Source organism: Onychomys torridus, chromosome 3 (genome assembly GCF_903995425.1).
Source record: "Onychomys torridus chromosome 3, mOncTor1.1, whole genome shotgun sequence".
Lineage (NCBI taxonomy): Eukaryota > Metazoa > Chordata > Mammalia > Rodentia > Cricetidae > Onychomys > Onychomys torridus.
In genome coordinates, this window is record NC_050445.1 from 146,290,056 (window position 1) to 146,299,264 (window position 9,209).

The window sequence follows — 9,209 nt, forward strand, 5'->3', positions numbered from 1 at the left end:
CGGGGTCCACACAGGCTCCACCCACATGAGCCGTCTGCAGTCTCCCGGGTGGGGCACCTGTCCAGGCCTGCAGCACCTCGCTCCACTCCAGGTAAACGTTTTCTTTTCTTCCCCGCGAAAAGGTTTCTTTGTGTAGTTCTGGGCTGTCCTGGAACTATTCCTGCCCCGCGCACCCCCTGGAATCAAACTCACAGAGGTCCACCTGCCTCTGCCTCCGGATGGGATTAAAGGCACGCACCACCACTGTCCTACAAGATATACTTTACTTAGTCACCCTCTTCCTACCTCATTGCCTCACTCAGGGGATTAAAAAAAAAAATCTGTGTTATTTTGTGACAGACTATGCAGTCTAGGCTGGCCTTAGGATCCTCCTGCTTCAGCCTCTGGAGAGCTGAGCTTGCAATGGTCTCTGTCTCTCTCACTTCATCTTCTATGGGATGGAAAACCGCTCTTAACCAGTTCCTTACTGATTTCTTTTCTACCGTGTTTCTTTGGTTTGGAGGGCAGGGTCTCAGTGCAGTCCAGGCTAGCCTGGAACTCACCCTGTAAATGAGGTGGGTGCAAAGAACTCATGCTGTCTTCCTGCCTCGGTTTCCCCAAAGCTGAGGATTATAGGTGAGAGCCACCATAACCATCTCTAAAAGTGCATTGTATCCCCAGGGAGCTAGTATCACAGGAGGGCATCCCAGGAAGTCCCAAAGGTGGATGCTGGGAACCGAACTCAGATCCTCTGGAAGAGCAGTGTGGCTTATAAGCACTGAGCCATCTCTCCCTCAGGCCCTGACATTGTGTTTGAATCACAAGTTCCACATTCCTTGTCCAAACAACAGCTCATTCAACAGCTCATTCAGTCCCCTCATAACCTAGGTGATTTTATTACAATTTCGTGAGTCCCTGTTTCTTGCCAAGTACTTTACAGATATTATCTCTACTCCTAGTATCACTAACACACACACACACACACACACACACACACACACACACACCCATCTTATAGAGGGGGAAAGGGAAGACGATAGTTAATATGAGGAAAGTACAATGATACACGTAAAAACGTCACGGTGAAGCCCATTGTTTTATGTGCTGTCTGTCGTGGTTAATTTCAGTCAACTTGACATAAGCTGGAGTCGTCTGGGAAGAGGAACTTCAGCTGAGAACACGTATGCATCAGATTGCCCGTCAGCAAGTCTGTGAAGCGCTTTCTTGATGAATGACTGATGTTGGGGGCACATCCCACAGTGGGCAGTGTCACCCCAGGACAAATGGTCCTGAGCTGTTTAAGAAGGTAGGTTGAGCAAGAGATGAGGAGCTAATATAACAATATAATAGCAATAATATAACATAACAAAGCATAGGGAGAAAAAGAGAAAACCTGGGTCAAAAAAACCTGTCAGGGGTGCCAGGCGCACACGTGGTGCACAGATATACACAAAGGCCATACAATCATACACATAAGTTAAAACAAATAAGTTCAAAAGATAAACAAATAAATAAAACTAAAAAATATGTTTTCCCTGCTCCCAGTTATGTTTCCTTTCTTACAACTTAATCTGTTAATAATTATGGGACTTTTGGGAGCTGCAAAGATAGATGGTTCATTGGTTAACAGCTAATCTTGATGGACAGTTTCATGGGTTTAAGAATGGGCATGGACATAAGCCTCTGCTTGGGTCTGCAAGAGTGTTTGTAGATTGGGTGGAATGCGTCGGGAGGAACTACTCTGTAAGCGAGCTCTCAGTCCATGCGCGCGGCGTTAAGAGGAGCATTCATCTTCCTGTGCCTGCTGACTGGACACAAAGTGACCAGTTGCTCCGCGCTCCCAACTTCTTCCCTCCTTAGTTTGCTTTTGTTAGGTATCTTGTCTCAGTAACCAGAAAAGTCAATAGTACGATAGGATTCAAATGAAGTGCTATAGGGCCATAGCCCAGCTGCCCTTGAAGCCACATAAGCACTTAGGGTGTGAAGTATGACAAAGGGAAGACTGCAGTTAATCAGAGTCATTGCTGCAACAGATCCTGGTTGTGGAGAAATGAGACCCAGGGAGAGATAAGAATTCAGGAAACCAGGGACTGGATGTGTGGGAGAGAGTTTAATATGGCGAGAGTTTAGAAAATGGCAGCCACAAATGAAGGCTTCTGCCGCCGTGTTTCTCCCCGACCTTGTCCTGTCCTCTCGGTTTTCACACTTCCTTCTCTGACGCAGACCTTAGAAACCAGAGAGCCTTTCCCTACTTGCAAGGGAGAAACCGGAACTTGGTCTCTCCAAAGCCAGCCACAAAGCCTGAAAATGTTAGGTATTCTCTAAGAGTTTATCCTTCTGCTTTCTAATACTCATGTTTATATCCATAGATTAGTGCCCTGCCCAGCCTTCTTATGAGAAGCTTTTTACTGCAGCGGGTGTTGATTAATGTAGAACCGTAACTGACCAATGTGCTGCGAAGAAGTGATGTCAGAGGGCTCAGCCCTGTAGGGACAGCTACATCCCTCCCAAGAGCCTGATAATGGGAAAATGTGAAGCAGTAAGATGTCCTCTGACTATGACAAGGCTGTTGCACTCAGGAATGCACTGCACTGCTGTGGGATGTTGTTCTGTATTCTATGAATATTTGTTGCTCTGACTGGTTGATAAATAAAACGCTGATTGGCTAGTAGCCAGGCAGGAAGTATAGGTGGGATAAGCAGACAAGGAGAATTCTGGGAAGAGGAAGGCTGAGTCAGGAGTCACCAGCCAGACACAGAGGAAGCAAGATGTCAAGGTAGAACTGAGAAAAGGTAACAAGCCACGTGGCTAAACATAGATAAGAAATATGGGTTAATTTAAGTGTAAGAGCTAGTCAGTATTAAGCCTGAGCTAATGGCCAAGCAGTTATAATTAATATAAGCTTCTGGGTGATTATTTTGCAAGTGGGCCTCAGGACGGCAGGGGGCCTGGTGGTCTTGTAGGCCATAAGAATGTATTATAGAGATTCAGCAGTGTATTAAAGCTATACTTTGACTGACCAAGTGTCAGTCAAATGGGAAGCCATTTATAATGGAATATTTGGTGTTATACAGCCTTAATATTCAGCTGCACCTTGCTATGAATTCTCGTCTATAAGTTCTAGGACAGCCAGGGCTACACAGAGAAAATCTGTCAAAAAAAAAAAAAAAAGAAAGAAAAAAAAAAGAAAAGAAAAGAAAAGGAAAAAGGAGAAAAGGAAGAAAGAAAGAAATTAGAAAGAAAGAAAAAGATTGGGTCCCTCGACATTTCGTCACGGATGGGGGCAGGCCTTACTAGTCCTTGAGCGACTATTGGCAGCAGCTACTGGTTGTTGGCATCCTTTTCTTCTTAAAAAAGATTAAGAAGCTGGAGATATGGCTCATGGGTTAAGAGAGCTGGTAGCTTTTCCACAGGACCCAGGTTTGATCCCCAGCACCCACATGATGACTCACAACTGTCTGTAACTCCATGGGGATCTGACACCTCATCTGGCCTCCACAGGAACTGTGGTTTACAGACATATATGCAGCCAAAACACTCACATGTGAAATTTAAAAAAGAAAAAAAAAACCCACATTTATTTTATTTTTAATTATGTATATGTAATGTGCTTGTGTGTGCTTTTGTGCATGAGTGCAGGTACCTGTGGAGGCCAGAAGAGGGCGTTAGATTGTCTGGAGCTAGAGTTACAGATGGGTGTGAAGTTGTCTGATGTGGGTGTTGAGATTTGAACTCAGGCCATCCGGAAGAACAGTATATACTCTTAACTGCTGGACTACCTCTCTGGTTCCAGGGTGTCGTTTTTCCCAGTGTTGTAGCTGATGATAAGTTTGCCTTTGATTCAATAAATAGCCACCAAGCATGCTCTGCCAAGAGACTCCTCTTAAACTCAGTGGGTGACACACAAAAAGAAAACAGGAGGGCCTCACAGAGGGGTCCAGTGGGAGAGGGGTGGCGGTGAAGGCCTTTGTTCCGGGAAGACCTCTCTCCATACGGAAGATGAAGAGTTGTCACAACCAGGGACCAAGAAGTAGCTGAACAGACAGGGCCTGCTGGCTTTCCCTGGTTCATTCTGTTCCTTCAGCTCCCAATCTTTTGTCCAGTCATCCTTCTCTGCACAGCTGTTCCTGCTTTGGGTAATTCAAACATAAAGTTGGAGAGTGTCCCTTGGCTTTTTGGGTCCTCCACCTGAAAGCTCCTGTGTCATGTGACACTGACAAAGTGATTTCATGATGCTTTTTCTCTTGTAAATCTGCCCTATGCTATGAGGATGTCAGCCATAATCCCTATGATGGGCCACCTGGAGCATCTGGAGCAGAGGAGCCAGCTCCGAATAAGAAACTTCATGAGAGGAACATCTGGAGATGGACTGAACTAAGGCCTGGATTAGCATTTATGTGTAAAGCAGGACAAATTAGAATTTGCCAATAATTTGTCCCTTCATGTTCAGGTCCTACTAAAAAATCACATGGGGAGACTGGGCTTGCTAGTGTACACCTGTAATTTCAGTACTCAGAGCCAGAGGCAGGAGGATTGTTCTAAGTTCTAGGTCAGCCAAGGCTACATATTGAGACCTCAAACCAACCCAGCAATGGTGCCACATGCCTACACATCTTTCATCCCAGAACTCAAGAGGCAGAGGCAAGCAGATCTCAAGAGTCTGAGGCTAGCCTGGTCTACACTGTGAGTTCTAAGCCAATCAGAGTTACCTACTGAGATTCTGTCTCAAAAACAAAACAAAACTTTGCCCCAGATCAAATGAAACCAAAATAAATTATCCTGGAGGAAGAAAGAACAACAGGTACCCAGGCTGGTGTGTACAGCTGGTGCCCAGGCTCATGTATACAGCAGGTGCATGGGCTCATGAGTTCAGTTGGTGACCCAGCTCATGTGGACAGCAGTAGGTGCCAGACCTCGTATGTCCAGCTGGTGCTTGAGCTCATGTGGACAGCAGGTTTCCAGGATCATATGTACACTGGGTGCCAGGGCTCGCATGTACAGCAGATGCCCAAGCTCCTGTGTACAATTGGTGCCCAGGCTTGTGTGTTCAGCAAGTGCTGGGGCTCACGTTTGGCCATCCCAGGAGAAGTTGGAGTGAGTTCTCTCCTTCTACCATGTAAGTCCTAAGAGTCAGACAGTGGTCAGGCCTTACCCACTGAGCCATCTCACCAGCCCTAGGAAACATTGTAAAGGGAAATTTCCCTTTCTTGTATATAAGAAAATTCCTCCCTTCAGAAAAGGTTAGGTAAACCAACCTCCGTCCTGTAGTCAGAAGGTTTTATAGGACAGCAGAGTTGAGCTTGGACTTATGTGGAGATAAGATGATCGAAGAAAGCTAAGTTACAGGGTTATGTTGATTGATCTTGATTTTTAACAAGCAACTGTCTATTTATCTATCTATCTATCTATCTATCTATCTATCTATCTATCTATTGTGTGTGTGTGTGTGTGTGTGTGTGTGTGTGTGGTGTAAATGTATGTCACAGGGCATGTATGGAGGCCAGAGGATAACTCCGTGGGGTCAGTTCTCTCCTTCCACATTTATGTGGGCACCAGGGATGGAATTCAGATTGCCTGGCTTGAGCCACAAGCACCTTTACTGACGAACCTTCTTTCTAGCCTTATGTGGTTTTTTGTTTGTTTGTTTGTTTGTTTTTGTTTTTAGGCCTTTATTCTTCCGTTGAGTTGAAGTTCAAAATCATACTTTCCTTCAAGGGCATGTCATTTTACATGACCTTTTTCCTACGTAGGACTGAGTTAGGGAACACTGTCCTATTACTGTAGTCTCCTACATTTGGCTGTAAGAGAAACCCATTCACACAAATGAGGAAGTAAGGGTACAATATAAGCAAATATTGGGATCCAATAGGTATCTCCAGGGGACTTCCAGGTTCTTGTGTCCTGGAACAGGGAACTGGACAGAGCCACATGGATAATAATAGCAGAAGCAAGGGTGGTTTATTACAAATAGGTATGCTTTGGAGGAGGAGAAAGCAAGTTGGGGCAGACTCTTTTCCAAGCCTAAACAGGAAATACTCCACCAAGGGTTTTGACTTTTATATTTATTAAATGAGTTTTGAGGTCATCTGCATCCTGTGGGCTTTCTTGTGCACACTCTGTTACATGTTGTTCTACATATTACTTCATTTATTGCATATCTCATTGCCTTAAATCTTCCCAGGAGTGTGTTAGTAGTGTCCTGAGCACAGCAGCTCACCTTCAGACACTGTGGGGTGCGTCTGTTCATGAGTAGGTGGCTCCGGTCGGTTCTAGCTAGCCTCTGTCAAGGGCTCTCTCGCGCTCTCTCTCTCTCTCTCTCTCTCTCTCTCTCTCTCTCTCTCTCTCTCTCTCTTTCAGCCCTCCCCCGCACTGTGTGTGTGTGGGGTCGAGACAGGGTTTCTTTGTGTAGCCCTGGCTGTCCTGGAACTTGCTCTGTAGACCAGGCTGGCCTCAAACTCACAGAGATCCTCTTGCCTCTGCCTCCTGAGTGCTGGAATTAAAGGTATGCACCACCACCTCGGGGCTTGCAGCCTTCCTCTTTACCAACAGGCTTTTCTTGTATGGTGATTTTCTAGCCTTTGCATAAGCCCTTCCCAACCTCTGCCCTACTGTTCTGTCCCAGGAAAGCTGATAGGGTCAGTGTAGGTGTGTTGTTCCTGGATACGTAGATCTCTAAGTCCACCTTCAGTTTCCCTGAATTTCAAAGAAATCTGGAAGCAGGAATTGATAAAGAAAAAAATTGATTAGTTTTCATTTTGACAAAAATAGGGGAGGGGACAGACAGCATGGCACATATACTGCCCTCTCCATCATATGCGCACTAAAGAGAATGTAATTTAAAAATTAAAAGCCTGTGCTGTGCCAATGACCAAAACCCTTCACTCTACATGACAGAAAAGCCTCAACCCTCAGTGTGCTAACACCATTGAAATGATAATTTTTTTTTTTTTTTTTTTTTTTGCTCTAGTCTGTCTCCTTTGGGAGTCTCTCTCTCTCTCTCTCTCTCTCTCTCTCTCTCTCTCTCTCTCTCTCTCAAGAAAACAATGAAACAATGTAAGTTTCTCTCTGGGCTTGCTGCTATTTGTGTGTCCAAATCTTTGTTCTGAGAAACAAGAACTGGGGACTCTCTGGAGGTCCCACAGAGGGAACACAGCTGTGCACTGACATCAGCATCATTTGGGAGGATTTAATGCAGATTCCTTGGCTACAAATCAGAATCTCTGGGAAGAGGCTGCAGGAAAATTGAAGTTTTGTTTTAATTAACCATTTAAATGCTTTTTGAGACAAGGTCTTGTGTAGTTTAGACTGGCCTTGGCCCAAATTTTTTTTTGATACACATTTCGAAATAAGCTAGATTTGGTGGTGCACAGCTTCAACCACAGCGTTCAAGAAACAAAAGCAGGTGGATCTCTGTGAATTTGGGTCAGCCTGATCCACACAGTGAATGACATGGATGCATGGTGGACCCCTGTCAAAAAGAAAAGGAAGGAAGGAAGGAAGGAAGGAAGGAAGGAAATATACTGAGGGATGTGAGATGCATGACTTTTCCTTGAGAAGCATCCATTCACCCATAGGTGCAGACTGAGCAAAAAAAAAAAAAAAAGTTCTAATTCTAGCATGCTGAAACAATGCATTTATTGTGGTCATTTGCAGGAGCGTGGATAACTCCTGTGCAGCTGTGTACTGAAAGCCTGCTCTTAGCATGGAAGATGACTCATAAAAGCTGCATCACGGAAGAACTGCAGTGCACCTCCTGCCTCCCACGCAGTCATGCACCATGTGCATCCGGGTTGAGGCTACTGGCAGCTGAGGTGCAGGAAGAAGTGGTGGTTGGAGTCCCAGCTAAGGGTCTGGGGACCCTTGAGGCAGGCAAGCCAGGGAACCTTAGTAAGCTGGAGCTCTGCTTGGACTGGGCTATGCTCACTTTCCTCTGTAATGCACGGGAAGCCTGGGACCCACACCAGCATCTAGTGTAGACACACCTCCTCACTCTGAATAATGGAAGAAGTTTCTCTTCCCCTTATCAGCCAGAAAACTTGGATTCTATTTAATCATGCCCCTTTTACCTACTAATACCAGGGAGGAGAGTAGAAAGGTCAATTCAGCCTGAACTGGTTTTTGGTACATGCACAGAAAAATCAAAGTATATCCTTAAAATGAACATTTAGGGAAAATACCCTATATATCATATCATGCTTAAGACTGTGTGTGCATATGATAAAAACTAGATGTGTTAAGGGAGGGGACACGAACAGAAGGGGGAATGATTTTGGGAGTGGGGGTGGGATTTGAGACAGAGTTTCTCTGTATATCCCTGGCTGTCCTGGAACTTGCTGTGCACTGGCCTTGAACTCAGCCTGCCTCTGCCTCCCAAGTGCTGGGATTAAAGGCATGCACCACCGCCTCCTGGCTAGACGGAATGATTATATAACTTTTTTGTTTGTTTGTTTGTTTTGTTTTTAGAGACAGGGTTTCTCTGTAGCTTTGGAGCCTGTCCTGGACTAGCTCTGTAGACCAGGCTGTCCTCGAACTTACAGAGATCCACCTGCCTCTGCCTCCAGAGTGCTGGGATTACAGGCATGTGCCACCACTGGCTGGCTGATTATATAACTTAATCTATCAATTAAAACAGCAAACCAGCTGGAGAGATGGCTCAGCAGTTAAGAGCTTGGGCTGCTCTTGCGGAGCACTCAAGTTTAGTTCCTAGCACTCACATTGGACAGTGTAACTCAAGCTCCGGGAGATTCAATGCCTCTAGTTTCTACACAAATGTGCTAGCCTCCCCCCACCCAAACATAATTAAAAACAGTCTTTGTGATTAGAGAGAGGGCTCAGTGGTTAAGAGTGCTTCCTGCTCTTGCAGAGGACCTAGATTCGTTCCCCAGCACCTATTTCAGATAGTTTACACCTGCCTGTAACTCCAGTTCTTGGGGCTCTCATGCCCTCTGGTCTCCATGGATGTCTTGACAGTGTATCCACCCTGTGAAGCATTAACCTAATTAATCTTTATCAGTAAAAAATCAGGAGTCAGAAATCAGAGTAAGGACCTGAAAGATGAGAGAAACAGGTATTGGTGAAATTATTAAGGCCACTCCACATAGTTAAAAGGGAGGTTTATTTTGTGGGGTAACTTACAAATGAAGGGATAGGTTGTAGGGTCTGGGAAAGGTATGGCACAGTCCAGCGGTGTTCTCTGGAGAACTCTGCTTGGTCTACCTCCAGCGTCCAGG

The 9,209-nt window shown here is 45.3% G+C and overlaps 1 long non-coding RNA gene across 1 annotated transcript; it reads left to right on the plus strand.

Annotated features, from left to right (window-relative positions):
- The first annotated feature begins 29 nt into the window (after positions 1 to 29).
- LOC118579910 lies at positions 30 to 8,246 on the plus strand. Its single transcript, XR_004944513.1, has 3 exons — positions 30 to 91; positions 1,107 to 1,285; positions 7,633 to 8,246. It is a non-coding gene; the product is annotated as an uncharacterized LOC118579910 (long non-coding RNA).
- The last annotated feature ends 963 nt before the right edge of the window (positions 8,247 to 9,209 follow it).